This window comes from Caloenas nicobarica, chromosome 12 (genome assembly GCF_036013445.1).
Source record: "Caloenas nicobarica isolate bCalNic1 chromosome 12, bCalNic1.hap1, whole genome shotgun sequence".
In the NCBI taxonomy this organism is placed as follows: Eukaryota; Metazoa; Chordata; class Aves; order Columbiformes; family Columbidae; genus Caloenas; species Caloenas nicobarica.
Window position 1 is genome coordinate 2,294,385 of NC_088256.1, and position 12,133 is coordinate 2,306,517.

A 12,133-nucleotide genomic window follows, 5' to 3' on the forward strand; every position below is an offset into this window, starting at 1 on the left:
AGCTGTTACCTATCTAGCAGTGTAACTGAGAGGTGATTAGCCTCCCAGAACAGACCTTTGAGAGGAATAAGCAGAGGTTTAGGAGCGCATAGGAAAGATTCTCGGGCAGGTCTGGAGCGAGGGCTGAGACTCATGGAGGTGCAGGACTGAACGCTGCTCCCACCACAGATCTGCCTGGCACGTATCGCAGGCATCGCATGCCAGCCCTGCGAGAAACTACGTCCCTGTATATTGCTTACACAGAAACTTCGCTTCTTACTCACGCAGTTCCCCTAACAAATGCACCCAAAAGGAAGGGAAGCCATGAAGGGTGGCGCTTAGCATGTCTATAAAAATGTGCCAGAACCTACACGTTGGCCAAGCCTTTTCCTCTGGCGCTGCCTTCCCTCTAACCGGCCCACATCACCCTGGGAGGGACCGCAGCAAACACCGTCAAACTCCACTGATATTTCTGGCTTGACAAACAGGCACGGGAACACGCTGATGCTGCTCACTGGGCTTGGCTTTAGGGGACTGGGAAATGTTTTCTGCCAGCCTGCTTTTTCCAGTGATGAATCACGCTCCGGGCCCGGCTGCTGCAGCTCTGGATGTTGCACCTGCCTAGTGGGAACAACCAGGACATCTCGACTGGTAGAAACTTCTGGGGTTGGAGCTGCTGTTCTCTGCCCCACTCCAGAACAAAGGAGTCCACAGAATCACACAGAATCACAGAATGTCAGGGATTGGAAGGGATCTCGAAAGCTCATCCAGTCCAATCTCCCTGCCGGAGCAGGAACACCCAGATGAGGTTACACAGGAAGGTGTCCAGGCGGGTTGGAATGTCTGCAGAGAAGGAGACTCCTCAACCTCCCTGGACAGCCTGGGCCAGGCTCTGGCAAGAAGTTTCTTCTCATATTCAAGTGGAACCTCCTGTGTTCCAGTTTGTACCCATTGCCCCTTGTCCTATCACTGGTTGTCACCCAGAAGAGCCTGGCTCCATCCTCCTGACACTCCCCCTTTCCATATTGATCCCCATGAATGAGGTCAGCCCTCAGTCTCCTCTTCTCCAGCTCCAGAGCCCCAGCTCCTCAGCCTTTCCTCACACGGGAGATGCTCCACTCCCTTCAGCATCTTTGTGGCTGCGCTGGACTCTCTCCAGCAGTTCCCTGTCCTTTTGGAACTGAGGGGCCCAGAACTGGACACAATATTCCAGATGCGGTCTCACCAGGGCAGAATAGAGGGGAAGGAGAACCTCTCTGACCTACTGACCACCCCCTTCTAATCCCCCCCAGGTCCCATTGGCCTTCTTGGCCACAAGGGCACAGTGCTGGCTCATGCTCATCCTGCTGTCCCCCAGGACCCCCAGCTCCCTTTCCCCTACACTGCTCTCCAACAGGTCGTTCCCCGGCTTATACTGGAACCTGGGGTTGTTCCTGCCCAGATGCAAGTCCAGGATGAAGCTTTTGGCAAACCTTCTGTGACAGGTGCAGAGAGGTGCAAAGGTTCCTCTGTGGGAGACAGAGTCAGCTCTTTGCTTCCTTGTATCATCGTTTTCTCTTTTTCATTAAAGCTATTGAGTGACTATTTTTACCTTTCACCTGAGGATTAAGGCAATACAACCTAGACAAGATCACCAGAAGATGAATTCAGCAAGAAAAGAGTGGTTCGAGTACCTTATTTCTTGCCCATATTTTTTCATCACCTGCTGGAGGTTTCTGTTGGACATACAGTACTGGGCTTGGTAAAGTTCTGGGCAATCTTATGCGTGCTTAGGGCCTGCTCAGTGACTAGAACATTAAAAGACAAATCGACCCAGGTTGTACCATGAATCCTGTAGTTAGAATAACTCAGCATTTCTCGGATGAGAAACAAAAAGCTAATTTTCTTGTTTTGATGCTAGCTGACAGTGATGCCTGGCAGATAAACTGACATCGATGGATGCCAAGATAGTAGCTGCGATGAAGAAACAATAACAAGAGAGATACACGAGACCCACGAACACAAACGAAAGACAGATTGGGAAACTACGATCAGGAAAAATGCTCACATCTTCCTCGTTACTGTATTTGTCCCTGGTTTGATATTCCAGCAGTTGGTGGCTGGAATAAGAACCAGTAGATGTAGCTTCTTGAGCTGCAATGGGCTGCAGCGGGACCACATTCCCGTCCATCTGCTCCAAACACACTGCTGTGCAGGAAGAAGCACAAGATTTATGGGGCCAGAGAATTAGCAAGACGGTGTCTGGCTCCAGAGCACTGACACAACACTTCTGGGAAAGAAAGTGCTTCTCACCACTCCAAGGATGGCTTAGAAACTGAACAGCTTCCCCTCTTTGGCAAAATTTCAGTTTATGCTTCAATGTGTGCTGTAGGACCTCAAAACGTGTTTCAAAGCATTTTCACCTTTATATTCAAATTTTTGTGAGTCTGCAGTGCAGTGAATCTCAAAGACCTCAGCTGTAGATTTGGAGGGGGTATCTTCAACTCTTAACACTTGATTCCCATTATTCCCATGAAAGGTTGTGACAAACCAACGTGATGCACTTCCAAAATCTCCCTCACCAAAATGTTGGTAGAGGATGTGTTTCTTCAAAAATAGGCTCTTACGCTACTGGAACCCCCATGCGTGATGTTCTGTTACAAAGGCAAAAAGTGGTTTTTTTGGTATAGCATATCAGGGAATTATTAGTTACAGCCATAGGATACAACAATTTCTTCTATTGGTACAAAAAACAAATGCACTTGCCTAGTTCTGGAACAGGCTGGAGCTGATCCCAGCAGCTCTGCTTCCCACCTGCAGAACAAGAACATTATCTGCCACTTGAAAGAAGCTTGGAGATCTGAACTCTGCAGGTGAGGGGGAAACATTGATGCTCAGAAAAACTTCCTGTGGTCTGCGACTCCTCAGCTCTGAGCATCTCCAGGATTTAGATAAGACAAATGCTTTTTCTTCCAGCGGGTTAAGCCCAGGTTTCACCAGAGTGGGTAATATTTCTGGAGGTTTTAGGATCCAAAAGTAGCGTTCCACCTTGTGAGGGTCATTTAGAAACTTGGAGCATAGCCCATGAGTTTGGGAGCAGAGAAAAACCTCTCTGCTGGCAGCGCTGAGGGATATCTGTGAATCTCTGGAGCTGGCTGTGGGCAAATTCTCCAGCTATACACCACTGCAGCTATCATTTCAGGACGTATTCTCAAAAAACTTCCAGACCTGTAGCACCACAGAAACGCACACAACACTGGAGATGAGCACGACAGCAAACAACTCCCTTCCTCTTTCACTGGTGCGCAAAGGTGGCCAGCCCGGGGATCCTTATATCTCCAGTCACCAACAGGCAGGTCTCAGATTTTGAGGCACTGGATAAAAGACAAGCAGGTACAGCTGAATAATTTGTAACCTTTCCCACTCCTGTCCTCCACAGAGCCCCCAACCGTTTCTGTCCTTCGTTGTCCCACAGTCCTCTCTCCATCTCTCCACCACTGCAGAATCCCATTTTCTGTTTATTTTTTTTAACCCTATCCACCCTGACTTCCCCATCTCTGTAATCACCTGTTTCCAAACACACATGCACCTTGCTTACAAAATGAGGAGATCTCCACTTCTCATGGAGACCAAAACCTCTTCTGCCTCAATCTACATCCATCCCTTTCTTCTTGCCTTGTAATTAGAAAATAAGCTCTGCTGGGCTGGACACACCTTTTTGTCCTCTATTTATTCATTACTTAATACAAAGTGTTTTTATTGCGTGACTAGGAACATCTCTATTAGAAGGATAGACAGTCAGCCACCAAGTCACTCTGCTTTAGATACCAAACAGAGGTGTCCGGGAATATGTATTTTCTCCCAGACATTCACTACAAATATAAAATCCAAGACCAAAAAATCCATTTAAAAAAAATCCCTATTCCCTCCCTATTTATACAGAAGATTTTCCTTCAGAAGCCCAGTGGGAGCCCTTTGGAGCCAAACACCTCCTATTACATGTCTGCACTCCACCAATGCAACAGGCCCTTGATCCTAATTGGCACCCTTGGGTGCCATCGTTATGTAAACGAGCAATAATCCTTCTTCACTTCCTGATCCAAACAGTTATCGCGGGCTCTGTCACACCGTTAAGCATTGCTCAGTTTACTCCAAAATGGCTGCGCTTTGAAGCACCATTCCCTTAAGACACTTTCCCTGGACAACCCTACAGAGCTGCCTCAGTCCTGATGTTTGCAAAGTGGGATCCTGAAATTAATACGAGATTGGCTCACAAAACAGCAGCTCGGAGAGGAGATCCCCCTCTGAAAAGTCCCAGCAAGTCAGGAGTTGCACCAGGCTGCAGACAGATGCCCATTTATCTCCTGAGCTGCTGAGCAGTGTGAGGCTGCACCTGCACCACGGGGCTTCCCAGGTCTGTGCCTGCCAAGCCCTGACTCTGTACCGGGGCAAAATCAGCACAAGCACTGTATTCCTTCCCAGTTAGATACCGATTTCCACGTGGACAGAGCCCTGGCACTTGGGCGGACAGGCAGCTGTGGTGTACGGCAGTGGGGATCTTACCTGGGCGGTGAGAGAGACACGACCGACATGAACTTGTGAGTATGACATGCTAGAGAGACATCAAAAAAGGAATTTAAAAAACCCCCTAGACTGATCACAGTGCCAAAACCTGCCTATCGGAGTGACTTCTTCCTCAGCAGGGTCTGCTGGGCATTGCTACAGGCAGTACTGAAGACAGTCCATCCATGACCTGCCTGTCAAATGCAAAGTCTAGGGAAAATTTCTAGGTAGCACGAAGGACAGAATTCAGTTCCTCCTGCACCTTCTTACAGGCTTCTCCTGAGCCACAATAATTCAGTTTTCATCTATTTTAAAAGGTCTGTGACTCCTAGAGTCATGTGTGCTGTCCATGCAGGGCACAACAGGGTGCAAATTCAAATATAACTTCTAATACCTTCACAACAGTTCACGGTAACGTCTGTGGGGCACAAACACCCCAGCACAGGCAGAGCACAGACACTTAGACCAAGAATGTATATGCTGAATCCTTTCTGTGGCTTAATCCATAGTTAGGCATAAATACATTATGCTTTTTCTATTCTACATACTTTCTTTTCCTTTGGACTCAGCAGAGTCACTGCAGGTTGGTATTTCTGCACACACAGCTCTGAATGGATGTTTCAAATAGCACACAACACTGGCACTTGTGTTTTTCCAGCAAGCCTTAAGAATAATATTTGGAGAGAGTTTTGGTTTTGTTGTTTTTTCTCCAAAAATGAATATTTTTGGAGAAAAAAACTAGACTGGTAAATAGGTGCCAATTTCACCACAATTTTTACCTTGAAACAAAATGAAGATGTGGTTTTCTTGCAGAAGTTTCTCTGTGAGAAACCTGTTGCTGGGAACAGTAAGGGAATGAAGGGAACTTCTAAGAGCTGTCCCAGTAAGCCCCAAGCCCAGTGGTGTGGGACACAGGGGTTATTAACACCCACAGCCATAAAGAACAAACCCCAAACCGGGGGAGCAAATGCACCTCACTGCAAAAGATGCCTTGTAGGCTGAATCAAGCCAGCTACTGAATTTCTGAATAAATAACTTCACAAAAGCTCATCTGTGTAACAAGGCTTAATGGGTGGTAATGGAATCGAATTTCTTCTGTTACCCAGGATCAATGCCTGCAGGAGTTTTCATCTTCTCATCCTTAAAACCCCCAGGGTCCTGTGCACAGCCTGCAAGAACAAGCCCTTACTGAAAATAAGTCTGGAAAGGCGACAGCCAGGATGTTTAGTCCCCAAACAGTGAAGGTGTATCCATAGGAAATCATAGAATCACAGAATCATTTTGGTTGGAAGAGACCCTCAGGATCATCGAGTCCAACCATAACCACACTCTGGCACTAAACCATGTCTCTAAGAACCTCGTCTAAATGCCTTCTGAACCCCTCCAGGGATGGTAACTCCACCACTGCCCTGGGCAGCCTATTCGAATGCCCAACAGCCCTTTCCGGGAAGAATTTTTTCCAAATATCCAATCTAAACCTCCCCTGGCACAACTTGAGGCCATTTCCTCTTGTCCTATCACTTGCTACTTGGGAACAGACCAACACCCTCCATGCTCCAACATCCTTTCAGGTAGTTGTAGACAGCGGGAAGGTCTCCCCTCAGCCTCCTTTGGTCCACGGTCCTACATGGGGGAGAAGCGGCACGTGGGCCACTGGACAAAGCAATTTTTAAATTCATCTCCTCTCCCCAGGTTCTCATGAGCCCTTTATGAGTCAGGATCTGACCAGCTTCCAGGCAATTAAACCCAAATTGCCTCTCCCCTCGCTGCGATAGCAGGTCTCAGGTATGTAGCACAGGTGGAGTTACGTGCCGGCTGCGCTAGAGAAGGTGAGGTTGATCGTCTGAGTGATATTACTGGGAGAACCTCTGTTGATAAGTTGGGTTTTCCTTCTCCATCAGCTATGCAGGGCTGATTTCAGGAGTAGCAGGGATGAATTTGGCCCGGTTATGACAGCTTATAATTTCTTAATTCCGCAGAGCACTTTACAAGCCAGAGGGATCTCCACGTCAGTCCCTTTCAGCCCCTCCTGCTCCACTCTCCAGCCCTTCCCTATAGGTAGCATCAAGATATAGGAAACTGGCTGGCCGTCCCTAGGCAATATGAATACATGACAGCTATAGGTAGATATTTGAAATCATCTGTGATTTACAGTCCAACTCAGCCTCGTGTTTCTAGTACAACACAGCCAGAACACTCCCACTGCAAGTCCCTCAACCTATACACTGGCTGGTTGCAACTAGTGCTCTGCTTTCAAACAGCAGCCTCTGGCATAGAACACCGGGATGTCCCAGGCAACCAGAGACCCATAAAAATGGGTGTTACGATGGCTAAATTCCTGCTGACAAAGCACCCAACATGAACACCCCAGCATAAGAAATAAAAGTTCTGTCTGTGCAGGACTGAAATCCTATTAGATCGTGTCCATTTGCATGCTTCAAATGGAGCTGCCAGCTGAATCCATGCTAACTACTGATCCAAAAGCCCTGATTTCAAAGGCACCACCAGGACCCTTGACCAAACATGGTCCTCGAAATGACATGCAGGTCCACCTCTGGGAACCCCTGGGGTGCACGAGCAGCTTTGCTACAGAGCTAGACAGGCAGAGCCCTCACTTTGGGGTCAATCTGCTGAGTGCAGGCAGGACAGGCACAGTGCCTGCCACTAACGACACTGAAGGCACTAACTCCAAAGAGCCTCATCACGTGAATGAAAGCAATTACAAGCTATTTAATAAGGAAAGGGGAGCTGAAACCTTTTTTAGATTCCAATCTTCAGGGTGCGCCTGTCTGCAGGCAGGCAGCCAGCTCAGCTGGGCGCTGCAGTGTCCCCTGCCCTGCCTCGGGCATTTCAATCCCCTTTGAATTTTTAAGGCAGCTCCCAGGTTTGGCACTGCTGCCCATGGGTAGAGTCTCTGCGTCTCAGCAGCGCTTCAGAGAGCAGCTCTGGGTGAAAACCCTCACCCCGCCAGGCAAAAACTCTCACCCTGCCAGGCGAGCCAGCGGCTGTGCTACCTGAAACGAGCCGATGAGCTCAGTTTGGCTGTGCAGGGACAGGTGACATCCCCACACAACCACAACGGTGGGCACCATCCCTGGTGGTGCCAGCAGAGGAGCTGAGAGGTGACCACAAACTCCGCCACCCTTCGCAGGGAGCGATCCCTACGGATTACAGCCCGTGGGCTGAAGGAGGGAGTCACTACAGCCATCTCCTTGTCTGTCCTCATGGCCACTGCTGTCCCCAAGGCCATGAAAGCTGCAGCTGGCAGAGGGATCTGATGATATGTCCTCGCCCACTCATACAGCTCTCTGTGAAGGAGCTGATGGAAAGCCAGACCAGCACTCTGCTAATGAATTCTCCAAGTGCCTGCAATCAGCAGCCCATCACTTAATTGGGAATGATTCTGCTTTCCATGTAAGCCACTTAAAAAGATGTAATTATACCCCAGGAGATGAAACACTTACTATTCTTTAAAAGCTGACTGCAGCTCCTATTACCTGCAAATGCACAGGAAAAAAAAAACCAACTGCCAGCCATCCTCCTTTTTGATGGCTCAACTAGAACTTTAAAACGTTAATAACAATTTTTTAGCTTGCTGTTGTCAGGAGTTTGTAGGGCACTTGCCGTAATAGCCCCTTTGCGCCTAATAGCCACCTTGCCCTCCGTTCATCTTGGTGATGAGCTAGACCTGACGTTGGACCTAGTTCTGAGGACTAAATGAATGCCCTGGGAAAGGAAGCAGAGCCGCTTTGATCCCATAAATACAGTTTTCCTGGGGAGCGCCACAGGGCACCTTTAGACTCCTGTCCAAGCAGCCCAGGCCAGCTGCTGAGTTCATGTTACGGCCGCCCTGTTCTGGTGCCTCCTTCCCCACTCTCAGGACCAGGACAGGATCTCCCTTTGATGTCCGGGGCACCGGGCTCACCTTACGGTGCTGGCTCCTGTGAGAGCTGCACGAGGAGATGCTCTGTGCCAGGAAACCCTGCATCAGCCAGACCCTTTCTGGATGGGCATCCCACAGCTCACCCAGGCACTGCTGCCTTCCCCAGTCCATGCAGTGGGGACTTAAACTCTTGGCGCCTCGACAGAAAGGGCATTAACAGACAACAAACTGTCCCCTAAACTTTCCTTCAGCCCAAAGTCCTGCATACAGCAACCCAGCTCTGGGCTCTGCTACCTGCTATTGTAGCAGCGACCACCCACCCGTGCTGTCAGGCTGCTTTCCAAGGAGCTCTCACGTGCTCCTCCTGTTCCTGGGTAAAAGCGCAAAACTCATTTGACCAGCTGAGAACTTGTGTACTAATGAAAGCCTTGGCCAGTGACCTGAGCGCTGGCCCTCAGCCACAAACACGGCTGAGGTCAGTCATGAGGAAGAATATCCTGGTCTATCAATAATTGGTGCCTGTTCCGACCTTCACAGTCCTCAAATTAAAATGTATTTAAAGCTTGCAAAAGGTTTCAACCTTCTTCATTTGAGCCTCCTAAACTCTGCTAGAGGATTTTGTCATCTAGACTTATACCAGGGTCCAAGTCCCTACTCTCCAGCCCTTATGGTGAAAGGTAAGACCTTGGTTTAACACTCAGCAGATCAAGCCCAACTTTTACAAACCCACAGGAAGGAAAGCCAGGGAGGAAAAGCTTCTCCACATAGGTTACATGCAGCCACGAGATAGCCTGCCCCAAAAAGGACATATTCAGGTTGCAGGATCACTAATCCAGATCTGTGCGCTGTCAGACTGCCCTCCAGTGATCTGGATTAGGCGTGGGCACATCCTTGCATTTCTCTTGCATTAGCCAGAGCACACAATGCAGACGCTGTGCCAATGTTGTGCTTTTATGTCAGCTGTTACCTGATCTGCTGTGAAGCCAAAGTGGTGTGGATAGACTGTACCTGATCTAGCATAAACCCTGCCAGGACAAAGTTAACCCTTGAAATTCATTTCAGCAAGGAAAGGAAATTTATGCTGGATCAGCGCTTTGTGCCCAGCCGCTGTGACATTTTTGAGCCAGCGTTCTTAAAACTAGATTTATTTCACCTTTGAACTCCGACTTGAACAACGTCCCATGCCTGGGAAGGATGGACACTTCCGTCCCACTGTCTGCTCATGGCGAAGTGGGCAGCAACAGGGACTACACTTCAGGCTTCACTCTGTGAACTTAAAACCCGCAATTTAGGACCTCATCCCACCTTGTGCACGCAGGCGACTGCATGCATTTGAATTTAGGATCTCATCTCACCTCGTGCATGCAGGCGGCTGCACGCGTTTGAATTTACGATCTCATCCCACCTCGTGCATGCAGGCGGCTGCATGCATTTGAAGCGGGAGGTTGTCAGACTCTGAAAGGCCAGACCCACAGCCTGAGGCACACTCCAGGACGTGGGCTGAGCCTCAACGGCAAATAACAGGTATTGTCCCCATCTTGGCTCATAGCCTCCTGATATTGGCTCAGTATTAGGAGCGATATTGGCTCAGTATTAGGAGCGACGGGATGGCTGTGAGCTTTCAAATGGACGTTAACTCACGCATAACCACCCCTGAGCAGCGGAAAGGTTTATAATGCTAAACCCCAACTGAATGGGCATCCATACAGGCAGGGTGATGAGTCCTTATGTTTTAGACAACACTTAGCTTCTCGGAAGGACCAGCTTTTTACTCTTGCCTTCCCCCTTTTCCATGCAGTAACCATTTAACACTGACAGTGTTACATACTTGGTGATGTTTTAGAAGCACCAGGAGATTTCGAAAGTCAAGCTTGCGAACGATCAGGAATGCAATAGTTGAAGCAGACCAGGCAACCTTAACTCAACCCTTCTAGCCTCGTGCAACACAATAGCTCATCGCTGCCCTGTTCGGTGCATGCAGAGATGCTCTAAGGAGAAGCCAGGCTACAAGAGGCTCCTTTCACCACAAACCCGTGCTAGAGGTGTTTGAGGAGTCAGCTGGAGAGGACGGACAGTTACTCCGCTTCAGGTGACATTTTGTGCCTTTGCCATGATGCTAGTCAAGTAATTTAAACTGCGTCACTGTCACCAAACGGTGCACCCACCTTTTTCAGGGTGTGCAACACAATATGAATATGAACAACAGAAGCATCAAGCCCTTGCAGCTGCAGCAGAGCTGTGCAGGATCTGTGGGAAGAGCCTCAGCCCAGCACCACAGCTCCTCAGGATCCTGATCCCCACTGCCCAGGGACACCGAACGCCTCTTCTTCTCCGAGCATGGAAAAAAGAGAGTTGAAAACCTGCAATTGCCATGGGGAAAACTGCACAGAACTCACTAACATCAGCAACACAGACACATTCCAGCCGTGTCCGAGACAACATCCGTGAAGCTACAAATGCAAAATTGTAATTTCTTTTAATTCACTTGCAACCACATACCCCACAAAAACGAAATTTCAGTCCGACCAGACGAAGTTGGCAAAGACGTGGCCTATTGAAGTCAGGAAAGTGTGGCATAAAGTTAATTAGAGCAGCATGCAAACCGGCCTATCCCGAGATCATCTTGGGGCCCTGTTGTGCTGGGAGCTGTACCAACCTACACAGCTTGACCACCCCCAAACACAAAAACTGTTACTGCCAAAAATTACTACATCATTTTTCACTGTACTGGGTATACAGTTTCATTACTCTAATTACAAGGCATTAATTCCTAATTGCTCAACTAATTTCTGTATTTGAAAAGGAAGAAGGATGTAAAGGATGTTTACCGCACCCACATGCCATTGACCTTAAGCCTTGATGTCTAAAGATGAAAGCAAGAAGGAAGGAAAAAAATTGTTTTGCTTTCAAAAGCCAAGCTTAGCATTTGCATCACAGACCCACAAACAGAGCAGGACAGAAAATCTCATTGAAGCTTCATGACGTCAGAAAGTTTTGCCAAGAAAAGCCAATGTTTTTGTAAAAGAAAACTAAAATTTGTCATTTGTGGAAACTGGGACTTCCGATCGAAACATGATAAATTTGGGGGAACAAATTTAATGCTTTTTCTTTGGCTGGATGGATAAAATAAACAAGCCTAAGAACAATGTCCTGATCAGTCTGATGAGGGAGGAAATCTCTGCTCCCCAGCTTGTGGTGGAACAATCGTCCAGCTGAACCCAGCTCATCCTCCTGTTTGGGATTTGTCCTGGAGCAGCCAAGGGCTGAGCAGAGAGGTGGGGACGGGGAAGTGGAGAAGACATTCACGGAGCTTGGAGGTAGGATGAAGCAAGGACTGAGGGAGGTGCTCATCGCCTCTGTACCAGCTTTACCACTCCCATCCCTTCATTTCCAGGGTCCTGATTTCATACAAATTCAGAGAGAAACAAAACAAGGCAGAGCAGAAGAGAGAGGAAAATCTCTCTCTGCAGCCCTGGCCATCCCACACAGGTCCTGGGGAGGTGGGGCTGGAGAGGCAGAACGTGGTGCAGCTTACCCCAAGCCTCTCAAGAGGTTGTCAAGGGTCAGAGGCTCAAATTTTACCCGTGTTGTCCAGACTCTGCTCACTCCTGCCCACACACAGACTTCTCCCCAGTTACCTCGCTGCCCTGCCCCCTGCTTTACCCAGTAAATTAAGAGGGGGACAGATTTTAGAAAGATGGGGTGATGGGCAGGGAGGGAACTCAGTGA

The 12,133-nt window shown here is 48.6% G+C and overlaps 1 protein-coding gene across 12 annotated transcripts in view; it reads right to left on the reverse strand.

Moving 5' to 3' along the window:
* Positions 1–12,133, reverse strand: part of ZNF185 (zinc finger protein 185 with LIM domain) — a 51,924-nt gene that overhangs the window by 39,335 nt on the left and 456 nt on the right. The window lies entirely within an intron of this gene.